The sequence below is a fragment of the Lissotriton vulgaris genome, chromosome 9, assembly GCF_964263255.1.
Source record: "Lissotriton vulgaris chromosome 9, aLisVul1.2, whole genome shotgun sequence".
Lineage (NCBI taxonomy): Eukaryota > Metazoa > Chordata > Amphibia > Caudata > Salamandridae > Lissotriton > Lissotriton vulgaris.
The window spans coordinates 541,174,709-541,199,228 of NC_141697.1; the positions used below are offsets into that span (position 1 = coordinate 541,174,709).

Sequence of the window (24,520 nt, forward strand, 5' to 3'; positions counted from 1 at the left end):
ATTATATTACTATTTTGTGAAATGTTGCTTTAAAATATATCCTGCTTGCAGAATATATAAGTATTTGTACTGCGTTGGCCGGGAATCGAACCCGGGTCAACTGCTTGGAAGGCAGCTATGCTCACCACTATACCACCAACGCCCTCTGATCTTTGCGCTCTCGGTTCTAAACATTAGGACCCTGAGTTCAATGACTATCATGCACCAGCTTCAATGGTGCATTTGGTTTAGATACCAACATGAAAAGCAATAGAAAGTTTTTGTAGAGGTTAAGGAACTGGGATTGAAACCAAGGACAAAGCTGTGCAGAAGAGAAGAATGGAAAGCAGCAATACAAATAATAGATATGAACACATAGAGGCAGCATGGGAAGCAAAGCAGGGAAGAGAAATAGAGAACATTCCATGAAATGCCCAGGAGATAGATAAGAGCAGAACAAAAAAGGGAAGAATGAAATTCAAAGCCTCCACATAAAAGTGTTTGAAGGTCCCACCAGTCATTCATGCTTATTATTGTGTGCCTTTACTTTCAAAGTACAGTGTGGAGCCTTTGACGATCCCTCTCTTGTATTTCAGCAGACACAGATAGTTGAGAAGTCTTTTCTCACATAGCTGGCACAAGCTTGCGCTTTTCCTTGCTGGTAGCGTGGAAATGACAGCTTGGTCCTTGGAAGTAAAATCAAGCAAAATTAGCAGAGGATGGTTTCGATCCATCGACCTCTGGGTTATGGGCCCAGCACGCTTCCGCTGCGCCACTCTGCTCCGTTGTGAAAGTGTTCTTTTTATGCAGATAAGGAGCATTAGGCAGAGTAGCATGGGATTGGTCTGGCTCTCACCTCATTTGCATAAGTATATCCCAAGGCATGCTGGGTGCAGAAAAACTTCATCTTCCCCTCTCACAATCAGTCATAACTGAAAGTCAGACACTCTTAGGCACTAGCCGTTTCAGGCCTTTATCAAGACAGTAGCTCTTGAACCATCTCTCTCTCGCTCTGTGATCCTAGCACTAGCATGCTCAGGATTTGGCTTTACCTTGGAGCCAGAGATATACCCGGTGAGGGCGAGGCTTTTGAGCGTTTGGGAGCGTTGTGGACGTTGGACAGGAAACTATGCGAATATGAAGCCTCCAACATTCCTGCTTCAGTGAGTGGTTCTTTCCATGGACATCTGACTCTTGGATTCCTCTCAACTTGCCTTCTGATAAAACATTTTGTGAGCAGCAGTTTCCTTCGACAGCTACAAGGTGGCGCTACATTCAGGTGAGAGCACAAGTATGCACAAAATGTTAGGGACTTTTGCCAGATTTATCGGTGGATCTTGCATATTTTTTTCAGAGGCTAGATATTGCCTAGAAATGCTTTTTAACATAGAGATGCTGGAGTTACAATGTCTGGTCGGGCCTCAGCCCTTCCATTGTTTGCCCACTGTAACAAATTTATTACCAGCACATGTGTGTTGTGACTCTGCTTTATGAAACTTATCATATATTAGGACAATGTATGTAGCAGAAGGTGCGATTGAGATGTTTGCCCACGTATTTGTTTATTTTTTTATATATGGCTGATTAATCTGTTCGTGAAATTTCCATTTTGTGACATGTTGCATTACAATATATCCTGCTTGCAGAATATATAAGTATTTTCAGTGCGTTGGCCGGGAATCGAACCCGGGTCAACTGCTTGGGAAGCAGCTATGCTCACCACTATACCACCAACGCCCTCTGATGTGTTAGCTCTCGGTTCTAAATATTACGTTGCAGAAATCAATGACTATCTTGCACCAGCTTCAATGGTGCATTTGGTTTAGATACCAACATGAGAAGCAGTAGAACGTTTTTTGCAGAGGGTAAGGAACTGGGGATTGAAACCAAGGACAAAGTTGTGCAGAAGAGAAGAAATGAAAAGCAACAGTACAAATAGTAGAAATGAGCATATATAGGCAGCATGGGAAGCAAAGCAGGGAAGAGAAAGAGAACATTCCATGAAATGCCCAGGAGATAGATAAGAGCAGAACAAAAAGGGAAGAATGAAATTCAAAGCATGCCCAGAAAGTTGTGTGAAGCTCCCACCAGTCAGTCATTTATGGTTATAATTGTGTGTCTTTACTTTCAAAGTACAGGGTTGTACCTTTCACGATCACTCTTGTATTACACAGACACGAATAGTTGAGAAGTCTTTTCTCACATAGCTGGCACAAGCTTGCACTTTTCCTTTCTGGCTATGTGGAAATGACAGCTTGGTCCTTGGAAGGAAAATCAAGCAAAATTAGCAGAGGATGGTTTCGATCCATCGACCTCTGGGTTATGGGCCCAGCACGCTTCCGCTGCGCCACTCTGCTCCTTTGTGAAAGTGTTCTCTTTATGCAGATGAGGAGGCATTCAGAGAAGTGACGTGGGATTGGTCGGGCTCTCACCTCATTTGCCTAAGTATATCGCAAGGCATGCTGGGTGCAGAAAATCTTTATCTTCCCCTCTCACAATCAGTCACAACTGAAAGTCCAGACCCTCTTAGGCACTAGCCGTTTCAGGCCTTTAACAAGACAACAGCTCTCCGACGCTCTCTGTCTCTCTCTCTCTCTGTGATCCTAGTGCTTGCATGCTCAGTATTTGGCTTTTCCTGGGAGCCAGAGATCTACCCGGTGAGGGCTTGCCGGTATAAGGCTTTAGAGCGTTTGGGAGCGTTCGGTACATGAGAGGACGTTGGACTGGAAGCTATGCAAATTTGAAGCATCCAAACTTCCTGCTGCAGTCGGAGGCTCTTTCCATGGACATCTGCCTTTTGGATTCCTCTAAACTTGCCCTCTGATGAAACATTTTGTGAGCTGCAGTTACCTCCGACGGCTACAAGGTGGTGCTACATTCAGGTGAGGGCACAAGTATGCACAAAATGTTGGGGACTTTTGCCAGATTTATTGCTGGACCTTGCATATTTTTTTCAGAGGCTAAATGTTGCCTAGGAAATGCTTTTTAACATAGAGATGCTGGAGTTAAAATGTCTGGTCGGGCCTCAGCCCTTTCATTGTCTGCCCACTGTAACATATTTTTTTACCAGTACATGTGAGTGGTGACTCTGCTTTATGAAACTTATCATATATTAGGACAATGAATATAGCAGAAGGGGCGATCGAAATGCTTGCCTACATATTTGTTTATTTTTTATATAATGGCTGATTAACCTCTTAATTATATTACCATTTTGTGAAATGTTGCTTTAAAATATATCCTGCTTGCAGAATATATAAGTATTTGTACTGCGTTGGCCGGGAATCGAACCCGGGTCAACTGCTTGGAAGGCAGCTATGCTCACCACTATACCACCAACGCCCTCTGATCTTTGTGCTCTCGGTTCTAAACATTAGGACCCTGAGTTCAATGACTATCATGCACCAGCTTCAATGGTGCATTTGGTTTAGATACCAACATGAAAAGCAATAGAAAGTTTTTGTAGAGGGTAAGGAACTGGGATTGAAACTAAGGACAAAGCTGTGCAGAAGAGAAGAATGGAAAGCAGCAATACAAATAATAGATATGAACACATAGAGGCAGCATGGGAAGCAAAGCAGGGAAGAGAAATAGAGAACATTCCATGAAATGCCCAGGAGATAGATAAGAGCAGAACAAAAAAGGGAAGAATGAAATTCAAAGCCTCCACATAAAAGTGTTTGAAGGTCCCACCAGTCATTCATGCTTATTATTGTGTGCCTTTACTTTCAAAGTACAGTGTGGAGCTTTTGACGATCCCTCTCTTGTATTTCAGCAGACACAGATAGTTGAGAAGTCTTTTCTCACATAGCTGGCACAAGCTTGCGCTTTTCCTTGCTGGTAGCGTGGAAATGACAGCTTGGTCCTTGGAAGTAAAATCAAGCAAAATTAGCAGAGGATGGTTTCGATCCATCGACCTCTGGGTTATGGGCCCAGCACGCTTCCGCTGCGCCACTCTGCTCCGTTGTGAAAGTGTTCTTTTTATGCAGATAAGGAGCATTAGGCAGAGTAGCATGGGATTGGTCTGGCTCTCACCTCATTTGCATAAGTATATCCCAAGGCATGCTGGGTGCAGAAAAACTTCATATTCCCCTCTCACAATCAGTCATAACTGAAAGTCAGACACTCTTAGGCACTAGCCGTTTCAGGCCTTTATCAAGACAGTAGCTCTTGAACCATCTCTCTCTCGCTCTGTGATCCTAGCACTAGCATGCTCAGGATTTGGCTTTACCTTGGAGCCAGAGATATACCCGGTGAGGGCTTGCCCGGTGTGAGGCTTTTGAGCGTTTGGGAGCGTTCGGGACGTGAGTGGACGTTGGACAGGAAACTATGCGAATATGAAGCCTCCAACATTCCTGCTTCAGTGAATGGTTCTTTCCATGGACATCTGACTCTTGGATTCCTCTCAACTTGCCTTCTGATAAAACATTTTGTGAGCAGCAGTTTCCTTCGACAGCTACAAGGTGGCGCTACATTCAGGTGAGAGCACAAGTATGCACAAAATGTTAGGGACTTTTGCCAGATTTATCGGTGGATCTTGCATATTTTTTCAGAGGCTAGATATTGCCTAGAAATGCTTTTTAACATAGAGATGCTGGAGTTACAATGTCTGGTCGGGCCTCAGCCCTTCCATTGTTTGCCCACTGTAACAAATTTATTACCAGCACATGTGTGTTGTGACTCTGCTTTATGAAACTTATCATATATTAGGACAATGTATGTAGCAGAAGGTGCGATTGAGATGTTTGCCCACGTATTTGTTTATTTTTTTATATATGGCTGATTAATCTGTTCGTGAAATTTCCATTTTGTGACATGTTGCATTACAATATATCCTGCTTGCAGAATATATAAGTATTTTCAGTGCGTTGGCCGGGAATCGAACCCGGGTCAACTGCTTGGGAAGCAGCTATGCTCACCACTATACCACCAACGCCCTCTGATGTGTTAGCTCTCGGTTCTAAATTTTACGTTGCAGAAATCAATGACTATCTTGCACCAGCTTCAATGGTGCATTTGGTTTAGATACCAACATGAGAAGCAGTAGAACGTTTTTTGCAGTGGGTAAGGAACTGGGGATTGAAACCAAGGACAAAGTTGTGCAGAAGAGAAGAAATGAAAAGCAACAGTACAAATAGTAGAAATGAGCATATATAGGCAGCATGGGAAGCAAAGCAGGGAAGAGAAAGAGAACATTCCATGAAATGCCCAGGAGATAGATAAGAGCAGAACAAAAAGGGAAGAATGAAATTCAAAGCATGCCCAGAAAGTTGTGTGAAGCTCCCACCAGTCAGTCATTTATGGTTATAATTGTGTGTCTTTACTTTCAAAGTACAGGGTTGTACCTTTCACGATCACTCTTGTATTACACAGACACGAATAGTTGAGAAGTCTTTTCTCACATAGCTGGCACAAGCTTGCACTTTTCCTTTCTGGCTATGTGGAAATGACAGCTTGGTCCTTGGAAGGAAAATCAAGCAAAATTAGCAGAGGATGGTTTCGATCCATCGACCTCTGGGTTATGGGCCCAGCACGCTTCCGCTGCGCCACTCTGCTCCTTTGTGAAAGTGTTCTCTTTATGCAGATGAGGAGGCATTCAGAGAAGTGACGTGGGATTGGTCGGGCTCTCACCTCATTTGCCTAAGTATATCGCAAGGCATGCTGGGTGCAGAAAATCTTTATCTTCCCCTCTCACAATCAGTCACAACTGAAAGTCCAGACCCTCTTAGGCACTAGCCGTTTCAGGCCTTTAACAAGACAACAGCTCTCCGACGCTCTCTGTCTCTCTCTCTCTCTGTGATCCTAGTGCTTGCATGCTCAGTATTTGGCTTTTCCTGGGAGCCAGAGATCTACCCGGTGAGGGCTTGCCGGTATAAGGCTTTAGAGCGTTTGGGAGCGTTCGGTACATGAGAGGACGTTGGACTGGAAGCTATGCAAATTTGAAGCATCCAAACTTCCTGCTGCAGTCGGAGGCTCTTTCCATGGACATCTGCCTTTTGGATTCCTCTAAACTTGCCCTCTGATGAAACATTTTGTGAGCTGCAGTTACCTCCGACGGCTACAAGGTGGTGCTACATTCAGGTGAGGGCACAAGTATGCACAAAATGTTGGGGACTTTTGCCAGATTTATTGCTGGATCTTGCATATTTTTTTCAGAGGCTAAATATTGCCTAGGAAATGCTTTTTAACATAGAGATGCTGGAGTTAAAATGTCTGGTTGGGCCTCAGCCCTTTCATTGTCTGCCCACTGTAACATATTTTTTTACCACTGCATGTGAGTGGTGACACTGCTTTATGAAACTTATCATATATTAGGACAATGAATATAGCAGAAGGGGCGATCGAAATGCTTGCCTACATATTTGTTTATTTTTTATATAATGGCTGATTAACCTCTTAATTATATTACCATTTTGTGAAATGTTGCTTTAAAATATATCCTGCTTGCAGAATATATAAGTATTTGTATTGCGTTGGCCGGGAATCGAACCCGGGTCAACTGCTTGGAAGGCAGCTATGCTCACCACTATACCACCAACGCCCTCAGATCTTTGCGCTCTCGGTTCTAAACATTAGGACCCTGAGTTCAATGACTATCATGCACCAGCTTCAATGGTGCATTTGGTTTAGATACCAACATGAAAAGCAATAGAAAGTTTTTGTAGAAGGTAAGGAACTGGGATTGAAACCAAGGACAAAGCTGTGCAGAAGAGAAGAATGGAAAGCAGCAATACAAATAATAGATATGAACACATAGAGGCAGCATGGGAAGCAAAGCAGGGAAGAGAAATAGAGAACATTCCATGAAATGCCCAGGAGATAGATAAGAGCAGAACAAAAAAGGGAAGAATGAAATTCAAAGCCTCCACATAAAAGTGTTTGAAGGTCCCACCAGTCATTCATGCTTATTATTGTGTGCCTTTACTTTCAAAGTACAGTGTGGAGCTTTTGACGATCCCTCTCTTGTATTTCAGCAGACACAGATAGTTGAGAAGTCTTTTCTCACATAGCTGGCACAAGCTTGCGCTTTTCCTTGCTGGTAGCGTGGAAATGACAGCTTGGTCCTTGGAAGTAAAATCAAGCAAAATTAGCAGAGGATGGTTTCGATCCATCGACCTCTGGGTTATGGGCCCAGCACGCTTCCGCTGCGCCACTCTGCTCCGTTGTGAAAGTGTTCTTTTTATGCAGATAAGGAGCATTAGGCAGAGTAGCATGGGATTGGTCTGGCTCTCACCTCATTTGCATAAGTATATCCCAAGGCATGCTGGGTGCAGAAAAACTTCATCTTCCCCTCTCACAATCAGTCATAACTGAAAGTCAGACACTCTTAGGCACTAGCCGTTTCAGGCCTTTATCAAGACAGTAGCTCTTGAACCATCTCTCTCTTGCTCTGTGATCCTAGCACTAGCATGCTCAGGATTTGGCTTTACCTTGGAGCCAGAGATATACCCGGTGAGGGCTTGCCCGGTGTGAGGCTTTTGAGCGTTTGGGAGCGTTCGGGACGTGAGTGGACGTTGGACAGGAAACTATGCGAATATGAAGCCTCCAACATTCCTGCTTCAGTGAGTGGTTCTTTCCATGGACATCTGACTCTTGGATTCCTCTCAACTTGCCTTCTGATAAAACATTTTGTGAGCAGCAGTTTCCTTCGACAGCTACAAGGTGGCGCTACATTCAGGTGAGAGCACAAGTATGCACAAAATGTTAGGGACTTTTGCCAGATTTATCGGTGGATCTTGCATATTTTTTCAGAGGCTAGATATTGCCTAGAAATGCTTTTTAACATAGAGATGCTGGAGTTACAATGTCTGGTCGGGCCTCAGCCCTTCCATTGCTTGCCCACTGTAACAAATTTATTACCAGCACATGTGTGTTGTGACTCTGCTTTATGAAACTTATCATATATTAGGACAATGTATGTAGCAGAAGGTGCGATTGAGATGTTTGCCCACGTATTTGTTTATTTTTTTATATATGGCTGATTAATCTGTTCGTGAAATTTCCATTTTGTGACATGTTGCATTACAATATATCCTGCTTGCAGAATATATAAGTATTTTCAGTGCGTTGGCCGGGAATCGAACCCGGGTCAACTGCTTGGGAAGCAGCTATGCTCACCACTATACCACCAACGCCCTCTGATGTGTTAGCTCTCGGTTCTAAATATTACGTTGCAGAAATCAATGACTATCTTGCACCAGCTTCAATGGTGCATTTGGTTTAGATACCAACATGAGAAGCAGTAGAACGTTTTTTGCAGAGGGTAAGGAACTGGGGATTGAAACCAAGGACAAAGTTGTGCAGAAGAGAAGAAATGAAAAGCAACAGTACAAATAGTAGAAATGAGCATATATAGGCAGCATGGGAAGCAAAGCAGGGAAGAGAAAGAGAACATTCCATGAAATGCCCAGGAGATAGATAAGAGCAGAACAAAAAGGGAAGAATGAAATTCAAAGCATGCCCAGAAAGTTGTGTGAAGCTCCCACCAGTCAGTCATTTATGGTTATAATTGTGTGTCTTTACTTTCAAAGTACAGGGTTGTACCTTTCACGATCACTCTTGTATTACACAGACACGAATAGTTGAGAAGTCTTTTCTCACATAGCTGGCACAAGCTTGCACTTTTCCTTTCTGGCTATGTGGAAATGACAGCTTGGTCCTTGGAAGGAAAATCAAGCAAAATTAGCAGAGGATGGTTTCGATCCATCGACCTCTGGGTTATGGGCCCAGCACGCTTCCGCTGCGCCACTCTGCTCCTTTGTGAAAGTGTTCTCTTTATGCAGATGAGGAGGCATTCAGAGAAGTGACGTGGGATTGGTCGGGCTCTCACCTCATTTGCCTAAGTATATCGCAAGGCATGCTGGGTGCAGAAAATCTTTATCTTCCCCTCTCACAATCAGTCACAACTGAAAGTCCAGACCCTCTTAGGCACTAGCCGTTTCAGGCCTTTAACAAGACAACAGCTCTCCGACGCTCTCTGTCTCTCTCTCTCTCTGTGATCCTAGTGCTTGCATGCTCAGTATTTGGCTTTTCCTGGGAGCCAGAGATCTACCCGGTGAGGGCTTGCCGGTATAAGGCTTTAGAGCGTTTGGGAGCGTTCGGTACATGAGAGGACGTTGGACTGGAAGCTATGCAAATTTGAAGCATCCAAACTTCCTGCTGCAGTCGGAGGCTCTTTCCATGGACATCTGCCTTTTGGATTCCTCTAAACTTGCCCTCTGATGAAACATTTTGTGAGCTGCAGTTACCTCCGACGGCTACAAGGTGGTGCTACATTCAGGTGAGGGCACAAGTATGCACAAAATGTTGGGGACTTTTGCCAGATTTATTGCTGGACCTTGCATATTTTTTTCAGAGGCTAAATATTGCCTAGGAAATGCTTTTTAACATAGAGATGCTGGAGTTAAAATGTCTGGTCGGGCCTCAGCCCTTTCATTGTCTGCCCACTGTAACATATTTTTTTACCAGTACATGTGAGTGGTGACTCTGCTTTATGAAACTTATCATATATTAGGACAATGAATATAGCAGAAGGGGCGATCGAAATGCTTGCCTACATATTTGTTTATTTTTTATATAATGGCTGATTAACCTCTTAATTATATTACCATTTTGTGAAATGTTGCTTTAAAATATATCCTGCTTGCAGAATATATAAGTATTTGTACTGCGTTGGCCGGGAATCGAACCCGGGTCAACTGCTTGGAAGGCAGCTATGCTCACCACTATACCACCAACGCCCTCTGATCTTTGCGCTCTCGGTTCTAAACATTAGGACCCTGAGTTCAATGACTATCATGCACCAGCTTCAATGGTGCATTTGGTTTAGATACCAACATGAAAAGCAATAGAAAGTTTTTGTAGAGGGTAAGGAACTGGGATTGAAACTAAGGACAAAGCTGTGCAGAAGAGAAGAATGGAAAGCAGCAATACAAATAATAGATATGAACACATAGAGGCAGCATGGGAAGCAAAGCAGGGAAGAGAAATAGAGAACATTCCATGAAATGCCCAGGAGATAGATAAGAGCAGAACAAAAAAGGGAAGAATGAAATTCAAAGCCTCCACATAAAAGTGTTTGAAGGTCCCACCAGTCATTCATGCTTATTATTGTGTGCCTTTACTTTCAAAGTACAGTGTGGAGCTTTTGACGATCCCTCTCTTGTATTTCAGCAGACACAGATAGTTGAGAAGTCTTTTCTCACATAGCTGGCACAAGCTTGCGCTTTTCCTTGCTGGTAGCGTGGAAATGACAGCTTGGTCCTTGGAAGTAAAATCAAGCAAAATTAGCAGAGGATGGTTTCGATCCATCGACCTCTGGGTTATGGGCCCAGCACGCTTCCGCTGCGCCACTCTGCTCCGTTGTGAAAGTGTTCTTTTTATGCAGATAAGGAGCATTAGGCAGAGTAGCATGGGATTGGTCTGGCTCTCACCTCATTTGCATAAGTATATCCCAAGGCATGCTGGGTGCAGAAAAACTTCATATTCCCCTCTCACAATCAGTCATAACTGAAAGTCAGACACTCTTAGGCACTAGCCGTTTCAGGCCTTTATCAAGACAGTAGCTCTTGAACCATCTCTCTCTCGCTCTGTGATCCTAGCACTAGCATGCTCAGGATTTGGCTTTACCTTGGAGCCAGAGATATACCCGGTGAGGGCTTGCCCGGTGTGAGGCTTTTGAGCGTTTGGGAGCGTTCGGGACGTGAGTGGACGTTGGACAGGAAACTATGCGAATATGAAGCCTCCAACATTCCTGCTTCAGTGAGTGGTTCTTTCCATGGACATCTGACTCTTGGATTCCTCTCAACTTGCCTTCTGATAAAACATTTTGTGAGCAGCAGTTTCCTTCGACAGCTACAAGGTGGCGCTACATTCAGGTGAGAGCACAAGTATGCACAAAATGTTAGGGACTTTTGCCAGATTTATCGGTGGATCTTGCATATTTTTTCAGAGGCTAGATATTGCCTAGAAATGCTTTTTAACATAGAGATGCTGGAGTTACAATGTCTGGTCGGGCCTCAGCCCTTCCATTGCTTGCCCACTGTAACAAATTTATTACCAGCACATGTGTGTTGTGACTCTGCTTTATGAAACTTATCATATATTAGGACAATGTATGTAGCAGAAGGTGCGATTGAGATGTTTGCCCATGTATTTGTTTATTTTTTTATATATGGCTGATTAATCTGTTCGTGAAATTTCCATTTTGTGACATGTTGCATTACAATATATCCTGCTTGCAGAATATATAAGTATTTTCAGTGCGTTGGCCGGGAATCGAACCCGGGTCAACTGCTTGGGAAGCAGCTATGCTCACCACTATACCACCAACGCCCTCTGATGTGTTAGCTCTCGGTTCTAAATATTACGTTGCAGAAATCAATGACTATCTTGCACCAGCTTCAATGGTGCATTTGGTTTAGATACCAACATGAGAAGCAGTAGAACGTTTTTTGCAGAGGGTAAGGAACTGGGGATTGAAACCAAGGACAAAGTTGTGCAGAAGAGAAGAAATGAAAAGCAACAGTACAAATAGTAGAAATTAGCATATATAGGCAGCATGGGAAGCAAAGCAGGGAAGAGAAAGAGAACATTCCATGAAATGCCCAGGAGATAGATAAGAGCAGAACAAAAAGGGAAGAATGAAATTCAAAGCATGCCCAGAAAGTTGTGTGAAGCTCCCACCAGTCAGTCATTTATGGTTATAATTGTGTGTCTTTACTTTCAAAGTACAGGGTTGTACCTTTCACGATCACTCTTGTATTACACAGACACGAATAGTTGAGAAGTCTTTTCTCACATAGCTGGCACAAGCTTGCACTTTTCCTTTCTGGCTATGTGGAAATGACAGCTTGGTCCTTGGAAGGAAAATCAAGCAAAATTAGCAGAGGATGGTTTCGATCCATCGACCTCTGGGTTATGGGCCCAGCACGCTTCCGCTGCGCCACTCTGCTCCTTTGTGAAAGTGTTCTCTTTATGCAGATGAGGAGGCATTCAGAGAAGTGACGTGGGATTGGTCGGGCTCTCACCTCATTTGCCTAAGTATATCGCAAGGCATGCTGGGTGCAGAAAATCTTTATCTTCCCCTCTCACAATCAGTCACAACTGAAAGTCCAGACCCTCTTAGGCACTAGCCGTTTCAGGCCTTTAACAAGACAACAGCTCTCCGACGCTCTCTGTCTCTCTCTCTCTCTGTGATCCTAGTGCTTGCATGCTCAGTATTTGGCTTTTCCTGGGAGCCAGAGATCTACCCGGTGAGGGCTTGCCGGTTGTGAGAAGTTGGCCTGGTATATAATGCTCACTAGTTCTAGTGATCACTTTGTACCATGCCAAGCAACCCTTATGATGATGGTTGTAATTCAACCTTGTAGACCAGTTATCCTAGTGGTAACGTGGACAAAGCAGTCTTAGGCTAAACTCTGAAAGGCATGTGAAGCCAGCTGTTATACCATACACAACCCCCTTGAATACCAAATGAAAGGGACACCACACAGATATATATTGAAAATATATATTGATTTATTAACTATTAAAATCCCCTGGACTCTTTATGAGCACAGAAGCACAAGCGTTAAATCCCAAGACAGTTTAAAATACACAAAAGTTGCACAATATGGATGAGCCCTAGGGGCCACCTAAACCATATACTAAATAAGTGGTATAAGAGATACCAGGAGGAAAGTGAAGAGGCCTAGGGCCTTGGGAATCGCTGGAGCTATTCGAGACTGGAAATAACTAAGTCGGGAAAGGCCCACGGGACTCGGATGCAGTGTTCAAAGTGCACGCACTTTACAATACAAAGTCTATGGTGCGTAAAAAGCACAAAGTTAGAAAGTTAGGAACCTTCCGAGTGACCTACGGAGCTGAAACTTAAAACACAGGCCCTTGGGATGTGTACCAGTGCAGGAGCACCGGCGGAGCTGAGTTACCTCACCCACAGGAAGCGGGTGCACAGGGTCGAAGATGTGTCGGGTTTCGTCACGCTGGTCGATGGTGCTTGGAGCTGAAGATGCTGCAGGCGGCTCGATGAGAAGAGTTCCGGTGGATCCAAGGGTGGATCTGAAGAGTTGAAGACCTGAAAGCAGAGGGGACAGTGTTCAAAGTCACTAGCCAGTGACTACCGTGGAACCAGATTGGAACCAGGCGATGTCGGGTGCAAACAGGCGTTGTCAGGTAGCTTCTTTCTGCAGCCACGTGGATACCCGGGGTCGAGGACGTCCAGGAGTCGGTCACGAGCTGTCCCACGTAGGCTTCTCGCTGTTGGCGGTGTCGGCGACCTGATCGGAGCAAACAGGCCTTGGCAAATGCAAGCCACGCAGAAGTTGAAAGATGCTGTTCACTCGGACCAGCAAGGTCAGAGCGAGTGCTCCTTTTCACAGGAGCTTGGGTAGGTCTGGAGCAACCAGACCTGCTGTTTAAATCTTCGGGTTCGTCGCCAAGATGGCCGCTGGCCGCGTGGCTAGTGGCCGGGATGGCGCGTCGAGTGGCACAGTGCAAAAGGGCCCCACGCAGATCGTGGAGATGCTGGGGGGCTGATCTTCGGTGCAAGGGCTGCTCGGTGGTGGGGGTTCTCAGTCCCCAAAGCACAACGTCGAGGATGCCTCAGAAGCTGCGCAGTCAGCTTTACGAGTGTCTTCCAAGAGGTCCGGTCCCACGTCACTCGGTGCCTCCACGGGTCCCTTCTTTGCAGGGACTGTGGATCGGGCTCTGAGAGGTCTGGGAATCTGGTTCTTGTCGGGCTCTGGGCTCGGGCTCCGGCGGGAGGCGGCGGCAAAGCAGACGTCGAGTTGCTGGTTGGTGCCTGTGTTCACAGGGTGGTCACTCCTTGGCCACAAGGGAGATTCTTCTTCAGTCTTCTGTGCAGCAGAATGTCGAAGTCCAGTCTTCTTCTTAGTTTTAAGTTGATTTCGGGATGATCTGCTGTGCAATGGCACTGCTCCCCCTCTTATTCCAATCTAGGGGGTGGATCACCTACTAGGTCCCTCCTCTGGGAGGAACCAGGAAGGGGGGCGGTTACACCCCCTTTCCTTTGTCCAGCTCCGCGCCAGGACTGGGGCTGGAAGGCCCCAGAACCGGTTTGGGCTGGCCTATGCACGGGGACACCTTGTGTGCCCCGGGCATGTCTGATTCTATTCAGCCCTGTCCTACCCAATACACAAAATCCTGTCTGGGGTGGTGCTCGCACCTCCCAAGGCAGGAAACCCTTTGTCCAGGCCACCATCTGCCGAGTTTCGGTCAGCAGCAGGAGGCCAGACTTGTGTCTGTGGTGGCAGCGTCCATTTTGTGAAGCTGAGGCTCTGTTTAACTTTAACCGGGGTTAAGGCTACACACATGTCGTGTCCCTCTAGAAGGGTGGAATGCTATCCCCGTCGCCAGAATTGGCGAGGGGATAGTATTCCAATTCGTATGACACCTTACTCGACATGTTTTGATAAAGCCAAACCAAAGATAGCATTTAACCGCGAGGATTATAATGCACTTAAGAGTATATGGTATGGCAATATCCCGGAACAGCTTAGGGAGTTGTTCCCGACAGCTGCAGACAGGCTCAGCTCATGCTAGAGCACCATCTCACATATTTCCAAGCACTCTGCCTCCAGGATTGATGAGGCCTTCCATAGGAGTGGCTGATAGGAACATATGTGTCCAGTTTAGGGTTAGGCACAGACATACTGTACCTAAGTAAGAGGTGGTTACACCGACTTACCCCAGCTGAGTGATCAGCCAGTTGTGTCAAATATGGAGGCCAGGCCAGGGGTGGCACAATACGTGCTGCAGCCCCTGGTAGGCCTTGGATACACCTATGCCCGGGGCACCTAGGGTGCACTATTACAGGGGCTCATAAGGTGAACCAGTTCCAATTCGTAATGCACCTAGAGTGCATTGGCAGTAATTTAGAGAGAGAACAGCAGGCTGTGGGTCTGATTAGCAGGCCCACAGCCACATTAAGTCAGAAACCAGTGAAGCAAAAAGCAAAAATTTGGGGTGACCATAGGATAGCAGACCCTACTCTCCTACACCGGTATAAGGCTTTAGAGCGTTTGGGAGCGTTCGGTACATGAGAGGACGTTGGACTGGAAGCTATGCAAATTTGAAGCATCCAAACTTCCTGCTGCAGTCGGAGGCTCTTTCCATGGACATCTGCCTTTTGGATTCCTCTAAACTTGCCCTCTGATGAAACATTTTGTGAGCTGCAGTTACCTCCGACGGCTACAAGGTGGTGCTACATTCAGGTGAGGGCACAAGTATGCACAAAATGTTGGGGACTTTTGCCAGATTTATTGCTGGATCTTGCATATTTTTTTCAGAGGCTAAATATTGCCTAGGAAATGCTTTTTAACATAGAGATGCTGGAGTTAAAATGTCTGGTTGGGCCTCAGCCCTTTCATTGTCTGCCCACTGTAACATATTTTTTTACCACTACATGTGAGTGGTGACACTGCTTTATGAAACTTATCATATATTAGGACAATGAATATAGCAGAAGGGGCGATCGAAATGCTTGCCTACATATTTGTTTATTTTTTATATAATGGCTGATTAACCTCTTAATTATATTACCATTTTGTGAAATGTTGCTTTAAAATATATCCTGCTTGCAGAATATATAAGTATTTGTATTGCGTTGGCCGGGAATCGAACCCGGGTCAACTGCTTGGAAGGCAGCTATGCTCACCACTATACCACCAACGCCCTCAGATCTTTGCGCTCTCGGTTCTAAACATTAGGACCCTGAGTTCAATGACTATCATGCACCAGCTTCAATGGTGCATTTGGTTTAGATACCAACATGAAAAGCAATAGAAAGTTTTTGTAGAAGGTAAGGAACTGGGATTGAAACCAAGGACAAAGCTGTGCAGAAGAGAAGAATGGAAAGCAGCAATACAAATAATAGATATGAACACATAGAGGCAGCATGGGAAGCAAAGCAGGGAAGAGAAATAGAGAACATTCCATGAAATGCCCAGGAGATAGATAAGAGCAGAACAAAAAAGGGAAGAATGAAATTCAAAGCCTCCACATAAAAGTGTTTGAAGGTCCCACCAGTCATTCATGCTTATTATTGTGTGCCTTTACTTTCAAAGTACAGTGTGGAGCTTTTGACGATCCCTCTCTTGTATTTCAGCAGACACAGATAGTTGAGAAGTCTTTTCTCACATAGCTGGCACAAGCTTGCGCTTTTCCTTGCTGGTAGCGTGGAAATGACAGCTTGGTCCTTGGAAGTAAAATCAAGCAAAATTAGCAGAGGATGGTTTCGATCCATCGACCTCTGGGTTATGGGCCCAGCACGCTTCCGCTGCGCCACTCTGCTCCGTTGTGAAAGTGTTCTTTTTATGCAGATAAGGAGCATTAGGCAGAGTAGCATGGGATTGGTCTGGCTCTCACCTCATTTGCATAAGTATATCCCAAGGCATGCTGGGTGCAGAAAAACTTCATCTTCCCCTCTCACAATCAGTCATAACTGAAAGTCAGACACTCTTAGGCACTAGCCGTTTCAGGCCTTTATCAAGACAGTAGCTCTTGAACCATCTCTCTCTCGCTCTGTGATCCTAGCACTAGCATGCTCAGGATTTGGCTTTACCTTGGAGCCAGAGATATACCCGGTGTGAGGCTTTTGAGCGTTTGGGAGCGTTCGGGACGTGAGTGGACGTTGGACAGGAAACTATGCGAATATGAAGCCTCCAACATTCCTGCTTCAGTGAGTGGTTCTTTCCATGGACATCTGACTCTTGGATTCCTCTCAACTTGCCTTCTGATAAAACATTTTGTGAGCAGCAGTTTCCTTCGACAGCTACAAGGTGGCGCTACATTCAGGTGAGAGCACAAGTATGCACAAAATGTTAGGGACTTTTGCCAGATTTATCGGTGGATCTTGCATATTTTTTCAGAGGCTAGATATTGCCTAGAAATGCTTTTTAACATAGAGATGCTGGAGTTACAATGTCTGGTCGGGCCTCAGCCCTTCCATTGCTTGCCCACTGTAACAAATTTATTACCAGCACATGTGTGTTGTGACTCTGCTTTATGAAACTTATCATATATTAGGACAATGTATGTAGCAGAAGGTGCGATTGAGATGTTTGCCCATGTATTTGTTTATTTTTTTATATATGGCTGATTAATCTGTTCGTGAAATTTCCATTTTGTGACATGTTGCATTACAATATATCCTGCTTGCAGAATATATAAGTATTTTCAGTGCGTTGGCCGGGAATCGAACCCGGGTCAACTGCTTGGGAAGCAGCTATGCTCACCACTATACCACCAACGCCCTCTGATGTGTTAGCTCTCGGTTCTAAATATTACGTTGCAGAAATCAATGACTATCTTGCACCAGCTTCAATGGTGCATTTGGTTTAGATACCAACATGAGAAGCAGTAGAACGTTTTTTGCAGAGGGTAAGGAACTGGGGATTGAAACCAAGGACAAAGTTGTGCAGAAGAGAAGTAATGAAAAGCAACAGTACAAATAGTAGAAATGAGCATATATAGGCAGCATGGGAAGCAAAGCAGGGAAGAGAAAGAGAACATTCCATGAAATGCCCAGGAGATAGATAAGAGCAGAACAAAAAGGGAAGAATGAAATTCAAAGCATGCCCAGAAAGTTGTGTGAAGCTCCCACCAGTCAGTCATTTATGGTTATAATTGTGTGTCTTTACTTTCAAAGTACAGGGTTGTACCTTTCACGATCACTCTTGTATTACACAGACACGAATAGTTGAGAAGTCTTTTCTCACATAGCTGGCACAAGCTTGCACTTTTCCTTTCTGGCTATGTGGAAATGACAGCTTGGTCCTTGGAAGGAAAATCAAGCAAAATTAGCAGAGGATGGTTTCGATCCATCGACCTCTGGGTTATGGGCCCAGCACGCTTCCGCTGCGCCACTCTGCTCCTTTGTGAAAGTGTTCTCTTTATGCAGATGAGGAGGCATTCAGAGAAGTGACGTGGGATTGGTCGGGCTCTCACCTCATTTGCCTAAGTATATCGCAAGGCATGCTGGGTGCAGAAAATCTTTATCTTCCCCTCTCACAATCAGTCACAACTGAAAGTCCAGACCCTCTTAGGCACTAGCCGTTTCAGGCCTTTAACAAGACAACAGCTCTCCGACGCTCTCTGTCTCTCTCTCTCTCTGTGATCCTAGTGCTTGCATGCTCAGTATTTGGCTTTTCCTGGGAGCCAGAGATCTACCCGGTGAGGGCTTGCCGGTATAAGGCTTTAGAGCGTTTGGGAGCGTTCGGTACATGAGAGGACGTTGGACTGGAAGCTATGCAAATTTGAAGCATCCAAACTTCCTGCTGCAGTCGGAGGCTCTTTCCATGGACATCTGCCTTTTGGATTCCTCTAAACTTGCCCTCTGATGAAACATTTTGTGAGCTGCAGTTACCTCCGACGGCTACAAGGTGGTGCTACATTCAGGTGAGGGCACAAGTATGCACAAAATGTTGGGGACTTTTGCCAGATTTATTGCTGGACCTTGCATATTTTTTTCAGAGGCTAAATATTGCCTAGGAAATGCTTTTTAACATAGAGATGCTGGAGTTAAAATGTCTGGTCGGGCCTCAGCCCTTTCATTGTCTGCCCACTGTAACATATTTTTTTACCACTACATGTGAGTGGTGACACTGCTTTATGAAACTTATCATATATTAGGACAATGAATATAGCAGAAGGGGCGATCGAAATGCTTGCCTACATATTTGTTTATTTTTTATATAATGGCTGATTAACCTCTTAATTATATTACCATTTTGTGAAATGTTGCTTTAAAATATATCCTGCTTGCAGAATATATAAGTATTTGTACTGCGTTGGCCGGGAATCGAACCCGGGTCAACTGCTTGGAAGGCAGCTATGCTCACCACTATACCACCAACGCCCTCTGATCTTTGCGCTCTCGGTTCTAAACATTAGGACCCTGAGTTCAATGACTATCATGCACCAGCTTCAATGGTGCATTTGGTTTAGATACCAACATGAAAAGCAATAGAAAGTTTTTGTAGAGGGTAAGGAACTGGGATTGAAACTAAGGACAAAGCTGTGCAGAAGAGAAGAATGGAAAGCAGCAATACAAATAATAGATATGAACACATAGAGGCAGCATGGGAAGCAAAGCAGGGAAGAGAAATAGAGAACATTCCATGAAATGCCCAGGAGATAGATAAGAGCAGAATAAAAAAGGGAAGAATGAAATTCAAAGCCTCCACATAAAAGTGTTTGAAGGTCCCACCAGTCATTCATGCTTATTATTGTGTGCCTTTACTTTCAAAGTACAGTGTGGAGCTTTTGACGATCCCTCTCTTGTATTTCAGCAGACACAGATAGTTGAGAAGTCTTTTCTCACATAGCTGGCACAAGCTTGCGCTTTTCCTTGCTGGTAGCGTGGAAATGACAGCTTGGTCCTTGGAAGTAAAATCAAGCAAAATTAGCAGAGGATGGTTTCGATCCATCGACCTCTGGGTTATGGGCCCAGCACGCTTCCGCTGCGCCACTCTGCTCCGTTGTGAAAGTGTTCTTTTTATGCAGATAAGGAGCATTAGGCAGAGTAGCATGGGATTGGTCTGGCTCTCACCTCATTTGCATAAGTATATCCCAAGGCATGCTGGGTGCAGAAAAACTTCATATTCCCCTCTCACAATCAGTCATAACTGAAAGTCAGACACTCTTAGGCACTAGCCGTTTCAGGCCTTTATCAAGACAGTAGCTCTTGAACCATCTCTCTCTCGCTCTGTGATCCTAGCACTAGCATGCTCAGGATTTGGCTTTACCTTGGAGCCAGAGATATACCCGGTGAGGGCTTGCCCGGTGTGAGGCTTTTGAGCGTTTGGGAGCGTTCGGGACGTGAGTGGACGTTGGACAGGAAACTATGCGAATATGAAGCCTCCAACATTCCTGCTTCAGTGAGTGGTTCTTTCCATGGACATCTGACTCTTGGATTCCTCTCAACTTGCCTTCTGATAAAACATTTTGTGAGCAGCAGTTTCCTTCGACAGCTACAAGGTGGCGCTACATTCAGGTGAGAGCACAAGTATGCACAAAATGTTAGGGACTTTTGCCAGATTTATCGGTGGATCTTGCATATTTTTTCAGAGGCTAGATATTGCCTAGAAATGCTTTTTAACATAGAGATGCTGGAGTTACAATGTCTGGTCGGGCCTCAGCCCTTCCATTGTTTGCCCACTGTAACAAATTTATTACCAGCACATGTGTGTTGTGACTCTGCTTTATGAAACTTATCATATATTAGGACAATGTATGTAGCAGAAGGTGCGATTGAGATGTTTGCCCACGTATTTGTTTATTTTTTTATATATGGCTGATTAATCTGTTCGTGAAATTTCCATTTTGTGACATGTTGCATTACAATATATCCTGCTTGCAGAATATATAAGTATTTTCAGTGCGTTGGCCGGGAATCGAACCCGGGTCAACTGCTTGGGAAGCAGCTATGCTCACCACTATACCACCAACGCCCTCTGATGTGTTAGCTCTCGGTTCTAAATATTACGTTGCAGAAATCAATGACTATCTTGCACCAGCTTCAATGGTGCATTTGGTTTAGATACCAACATGAGAAGCAGTAGAACGTTTTTTGCAGAGGGTAAGGAACTGGGGATTGAAACCAAGGACAAAGTTGTGCAGAAGAGAAGAAATGAAAAGCAACAGTACAAATAGTAGAAATGAGCATATATAGGCAGCATGGGAAGCAAAGCAGGGAAGAGAAAGAGAACATTCCATGAAATGCCCAGGAGATAGATAAGAGCAGAACAAAAAGGGAAGAATGAAATTCAAAGCATGCCCAGAAAGTTGTGTGAAGCTCCCACCAGTCAGTCATTTATGGTTATAATTGTGTGTCTTTACTTTCAAAGTACAGGGTTGTACCTTTCACGATCACTCTTGTATTACACAGACACGAATAGTTGAGAAGTCTTTTCTCACATAGCTGGCACAAGCTTGCACTTTTCCTTTCTGGCTATGTGGAAATGACAGCTTGGTCCTTGGAAGGAAAATCAAGCAAAATTAGCAGAGGATGGTTTCGATCCATCGACCTCTGGGTTATGGGCCCAGCACGCTTCCGCTGCGCCACTCTGCTCCTTTGTGAAAGTGTTCTCTTTATGCAGATGAGGAGGCATTCAGAGAAGTGACGTGGGATTGGTCGGGCTCTCACCTCATTTGCCTAAGTATATCGCAAGGCATGCTGGGTGCAGAAAATCTTTATCTTCCCCTCTCACAATCAGTCACAACTGAAAGTCCAGACCCTCTTAGGCACTAGCCGTTTCAGGCCTTTAACAAGACAACAGCTCTCCGACGCTCTCTGTCTCTCTCTCTCTCTGTGATCCTAGTGCTTGCATGCTCAGTATTTGGCTTTTCCTGGGAGCCAGAGATCTACCCGGTGAGGGCTTGCCGGTATAAGGCTTTAGAGCGTTTGGGAGCGTTCGGTACATGAGAGGACGTTGGACTGGAAGCTATGCAAATTTGAAGCATCCAAACTTCCTGCTGCAGTCGGAGGCTCTTTCCATGGACATCTGCCTTTTGGATTCCTCTAAACTTGCCCTCTGATGAAACATTTTGTGAGCTGCAGTTACCTCCGACGGCTACAAGGTGGTGCTACATTCAGGTGAGGGCACAAGTATGCACAAAATGTTGGGGACTTTTGCCAGATTTATTGCTGGATCTTGCATATTTTTTTCAGAGGCTAAATATTGCCTAGGAAATGCTTTTTAACATAGAGATGCTGGAGTTAAAATGTCTGGTTGGGCCTCAGCCCTTTCATTGTCTGCCCACTGTAACATATTTTTTTACCACTACATGTGAGTGGTGACTCTGCTTTATGAAACTTATCTTATATTAGGACAATGAATATAGCAGAAGGGGCGATCGAAATGCTTGCCTACATATTTGTTTATTTTTTATATAATGGCTGATTAACCTCTTAATTATATTACTATTTTGTGAAATGTTGCTTTAAAATATATCCTGCTTGCAGAATATATAAGTATTTGTACTGCGTTGGCCGGGAATCGAACCCGGGTCAACTGCTTGGAAGGCAGCTATGCTCACCACTATACCACCAACGCCCTCTGATCTTTGCGCTCTCGGTTCTAAACATTAGGACCCTGAGTTCAATGACTATCATGCACCAGCTTCAATGGTGCATTTGGTTTAGATACCAACATGAAAAGCAATAGAAAGTTTTTGTAGAGGTTAAGGAACTGGGATTGAAACCAAGGACAAAGCTGTGCAGAAGAGAAGAATGGAAAGCAGCAATACAAATAATAGATATGAACACATAGAGGCAGCATGGGAAGCAAAGCAGGGAAGAGAAATAGAGAACATTCCATGAAATGCCCAGGAGATAGATAAGAGCAGAACAAAAAAGGGAAGAATGAAATTCAAAGCCTCCACATAAAAGTGTTTGAAGGTCCCACCAGTCATTCATGCTTATTATTGTGTGCCTTTACTTTCAAAGTACAGTGTGGAGCCTTTGACGATCCCTCTCTTGTATTTCAGCAGACACAGATAGTTGAGAAGTCTTTTCTCACATAGCTGGCACAAGCTTGCGCTTTTCCTTGCTGGTAGCGTGGAAATGACAGCTTGGTCCTTGGAAGTAAAATCAAGCAAAATTAGCAGAGGATGGTTTCGATCCATCGACCTCTGGGTTATGGGCCCAGCACGCTTCCGCTGCGCCACTCTGCTCCGTTGTGAAAGTGTTCTTTTTATGCAGATAAGGAGCATTAGGCAGAGTAGCATGGGATTGGTCTGGCTCTCACCTCATTTGCATAAGTATATCCCAAGGCATGCTGGGTGCAGAAAAACTTCATCTTCCCCTCTCACAATCAGTCATAACTGAAAGTCAGACACTCTTAGGCACTAGCCGTTTCAGGCCTTTATCAAGACAGTAGCTCTTGAACCATCTCTCTCTCGCTCTGTGATCCTAGCACTAGCATGCTCAGGATTTGGCTTTACCTTGGAGCCAGAGATATACCCGGTGAGGGCTTGCCCGGTGTGAGGCTTTTGAGCGTTTGGGAGCGTTCGGGACGTGAGTGGACGTTGGACAGGAAACTATGCGAATATGAAGCCTCCAACATTCCTGCTTCAGTGAGTGGTTCTTTCCATGGACATCTGACTCTTGGATTCCTCTCAACTTGCCTTCTGATAAAACATTTTGTGAGCAGCAGTTTCCTTCGACAGCTACAAGGTGGCGCTACATTCAGGTGAGAGCACAAGTATGCACAAAATGTTAGGGACTTTTGCCAGATTTATCGGTGGATCTTGCATATTTTTTCAGAGGCTAGATATTGCCTAGAAATGCTTTTTAACATAGAGATGCTGGAGTTACAATGTCTGGTCGGGCCTCAGCCCTTCCATTGTTTGCCCACTGTAACAAATTTATTACCAGCACATGTGTGTTGTGACTCTGCTTTATGAAACTTATCATATATTAGGACAATGTATGTAGCAGAAGGTGCGATTGAGATGTTTGCCCACGTATTTGTTTATTTTTTTATATATGGCTGATTAATCTGTTCGTGAAATTTCCATTTTGTGACATGTTGCATTACAATATATCCTGCTTGCAGAATATATAAGTATTTTCAGTGCGTTGGCCGGGAATCGAACCCGGGTCAACTGCTTGGGAAGCAGCTATGCTCACCACTATACCACCAACGCCCTCTGATGTGTTAGCTCTCGGTTCTAAATATTACGTTGCAGAAATCAATGACTATCTTGCACCAGCTTCAATGGTGCATTTGGTTTAGATACCAACATGAGAAGCAGTAGAACGTTTTTTGCAGAGGGTAAGGAACTGGGGATTGAAACCAAGGACAAAGTTGTGCAGAAGAGAAGAAATGAAAAGCAACAGTACAAATAGTAGAAATGAGCATATATAGGCAGCATGGGAAGCAAAGCAGGGAAGAGAAAGAGAACATTCCATGAAATGCCCAGGAGATAGATAAGAGCAGAACAAAAAGGGAAGAATGAAATTCAAAGCAAGCCCAGAAAGTTGTGTGAAGCTCCCACCAGTCAGTCATTTATGGTTATAATTGTGTGTCTTTACTTTCAAAGTACAGGGTTGTACCTTTCACGATCACTCTTGTATTACACAGACACGAATAGTTGAGAAGTCTTTTCTCACATAGCTGGCACAAGCTTGCACTTTTCCTTTCTGGCTATGTGGAAATGACAGCTTGGTCCTTGGAAGGAAAATCAAGCAAAATTAGCAGAGGATGGTTTCGATCCATCGACCTCTGGGTTATGGGCCCAGCACGCTTCCGCTGCGCCACTCTGCTCCTTTGTGAAAGTGTTCTCTTTATGCAGATGAGGAGGCATTCAGAGAAGTGACGTGGGATTGGTCGGGCTCTCACCTCATTTGCCTAAGTATATCGCAAGGCATGCTGGGTGCAGAAAATCTTTATCTTCCCCTCTCACAATCAGTCACAACTGAAAGTCCAGACCCTCTTAGGCACTAGCCGTTTCAGGCCTTTAACAAGACAACAGCTCTCCGACGCTCTCTGTCTCTCTCTCTCTCTGTGATCCTAGT

General features: G+C 44.6%; 14 non-coding genes across 14 annotated transcripts; all 14 read right to left on the reverse strand.

The window, feature by feature from the left end:
• Nucleotides 1-70: 70 nt before the first annotated feature.
• On the reverse strand, nucleotides 71-142 carry TRNAG-UCC (transfer RNA glycine (anticodon UCC)). Its single transcript has one exon. It is a non-coding gene; the product is annotated as a tRNA-Gly (tRNA).
• A 1,502-nt stretch (nucleotides 143-1,644) lies between these two features.
• Nucleotides 1,645-1,716, reverse strand: TRNAG-CCC (transfer RNA glycine (anticodon CCC)). The gene has a single exon. It is a non-coding gene; the product is annotated as a tRNA-Gly (tRNA).
• Nucleotides 1,717-3,249: 1,533 nt separating this feature from the next.
• Nucleotides 3,250-3,321, reverse strand: TRNAG-UCC (transfer RNA glycine (anticodon UCC)). The gene has a single exon. It is a non-coding gene; the product is annotated as a tRNA-Gly (tRNA).
• Nucleotides 3,322-4,843: 1,522 nt separating this feature from the next.
• Nucleotides 4,844-4,915, reverse strand: TRNAG-CCC (transfer RNA glycine (anticodon CCC)). Its single transcript has one exon. It is a non-coding gene; the product is annotated as a tRNA-Gly (tRNA).
• A 1,533-nt stretch (nucleotides 4,916-6,448) lies between these two features.
• Nucleotides 6,449-6,520, reverse strand: TRNAG-UCC (transfer RNA glycine (anticodon UCC)). The gene has a single exon. It is a non-coding gene; the product is annotated as a tRNA-Gly (tRNA).
• A 1,522-nt stretch (nucleotides 6,521-8,042) lies between these two features.
• Nucleotides 8,043-8,114, reverse strand: TRNAG-CCC (transfer RNA glycine (anticodon CCC)). The gene has a single exon. It is a non-coding gene; the product is annotated as a tRNA-Gly (tRNA).
• Nucleotides 8,115-9,647: 1,533 nt separating this feature from the next.
• On the reverse strand, nucleotides 9,648-9,719 carry TRNAG-UCC (transfer RNA glycine (anticodon UCC)). The gene has a single exon. It is a non-coding gene; the product is annotated as a tRNA-Gly (tRNA).
• A 1,522-nt stretch (nucleotides 9,720-11,241) lies between these two features.
• TRNAG-CCC (transfer RNA glycine (anticodon CCC)) lies at nucleotides 11,242-11,313 on the reverse strand. Its single transcript has one exon. It is a non-coding gene; the product is annotated as a tRNA-Gly (tRNA).
• Nucleotides 11,314-15,600: 4,287 nt separating this feature from the next.
• On the reverse strand, nucleotides 15,601-15,672 carry TRNAG-UCC (transfer RNA glycine (anticodon UCC)). Its single transcript has one exon. It is a non-coding gene; the product is annotated as a tRNA-Gly (tRNA).
• Nucleotides 15,673-17,179: 1,507 nt separating this feature from the next.
• TRNAG-CCC (transfer RNA glycine (anticodon CCC)) lies at nucleotides 17,180-17,251 on the reverse strand. Its single transcript has one exon. It is a non-coding gene; the product is annotated as a tRNA-Gly (tRNA).
• A 1,533-nt stretch (nucleotides 17,252-18,784) lies between these two features.
• TRNAG-UCC (transfer RNA glycine (anticodon UCC)) lies at nucleotides 18,785-18,856 on the reverse strand. Its single transcript has one exon. It is a non-coding gene; the product is annotated as a tRNA-Gly (tRNA).
• Nucleotides 18,857-20,378: 1,522 nt separating this feature from the next.
• TRNAG-CCC (transfer RNA glycine (anticodon CCC)) lies at nucleotides 20,379-20,450 on the reverse strand. Its single transcript has one exon. It is a non-coding gene; the product is annotated as a tRNA-Gly (tRNA).
• A 1,533-nt stretch (nucleotides 20,451-21,983) lies between these two features.
• On the reverse strand, nucleotides 21,984-22,055 carry TRNAG-UCC (transfer RNA glycine (anticodon UCC)). Its single transcript has one exon. It is a non-coding gene; the product is annotated as a tRNA-Gly (tRNA).
• Nucleotides 22,056-23,577: 1,522 nt separating this feature from the next.
• Nucleotides 23,578-23,649, reverse strand: TRNAG-CCC (transfer RNA glycine (anticodon CCC)). Its single transcript has one exon. It is a non-coding gene; the product is annotated as a tRNA-Gly (tRNA).
• Nucleotides 23,650-24,520: the final 871 nt, after the last annotated feature.